The following is a 1,016-nucleotide window of genomic DNA, read 5'->3' as shown; positions in this document are numbered from 1 at the left end:
ACTCACAACTAGCGACAAGTGGACGCAATTTGTGCCAAACACCTTTATCAAGATTAACACTCCACATGTGGAATTTAGCGAATGAAATGAAGTACACATATTGAACTTTTGAAAGCACAGGAATAGGAAGTAGACATGGAAAGCCCCTACTGGGGATAAGCAAAACATATTATGCAGATATGTAGGCATAAAACAGCACATTTCACATAAAAGACATAATAAAACAGATGTAATAGGCACAGCAAAACCACGGACCTAATCATAGACTAGTGAGGGTAACAACAGCTCTATCTGAAGAGAAGAAGAGTGAAATTAGCCACTAAAATAGAGGCCAACCCAGATGTAGATGGAATAAAAACACACGAGCTTATAATTGCCCTCAACAACAAGTGCAAAGCTGTAAAATCATAGGGCAACAATAGCTTCAGCCTCAAGACAACAAGAGGAAAATCAACCACAGGCCAACCTAGCAGAAGTCAAAATAAAAATACACGAGCTTAAAATTGCGTTTGGTAAGAAATGCAAAGCAAAGAGAGGAAAAACGAGAAAGCAGACACAGAGGCAATGAACAAAACCATTACTACACTGACATCTGAAGCAGAAATTTAAGGCGGTAAACCGCCAAGGCAGAAAGTAAGCGAAATTTCCCGAGTGACGAGAAACATAATGAAAAACAGGGACACTTGACACAGAATATTAAAAGTAGGCTTAGCTAAGTTAACAAAGCTTCTCATAGAGAACTCTAGTCACACAGAATTACAACGTAAATACGTAAATGAGATCGAGACACCACCCAAGCTACTTAAAGGGAACTGCTTATAAAGGACCAAAATGTACACACTGAAACAAACGGGGCAAACGTGTTAGAAATTTCAATGACATTATGACGGCAACTGAAAACATCTGTTCTGAACTGTACGGATCAAAGATAAGTAATTACTGTTGAAATGAAATCACAATAGGACAAAACACTGCAGTTCCTCATGTACGGTACTCGGGGATTCAAACGCAACATC

This window comes from Rhipicephalus microplus, chromosome 2, assembly GCF_043290135.1.
Source record: "Rhipicephalus microplus isolate Deutch F79 chromosome 2, USDA_Rmic, whole genome shotgun sequence".
Classification (NCBI taxonomy): Eukaryota; Metazoa; Arthropoda; class Arachnida; order Ixodida; family Ixodidae; genus Rhipicephalus; species Rhipicephalus microplus.
Note: the sequence above shows the minus strand (reverse complement) of the source record.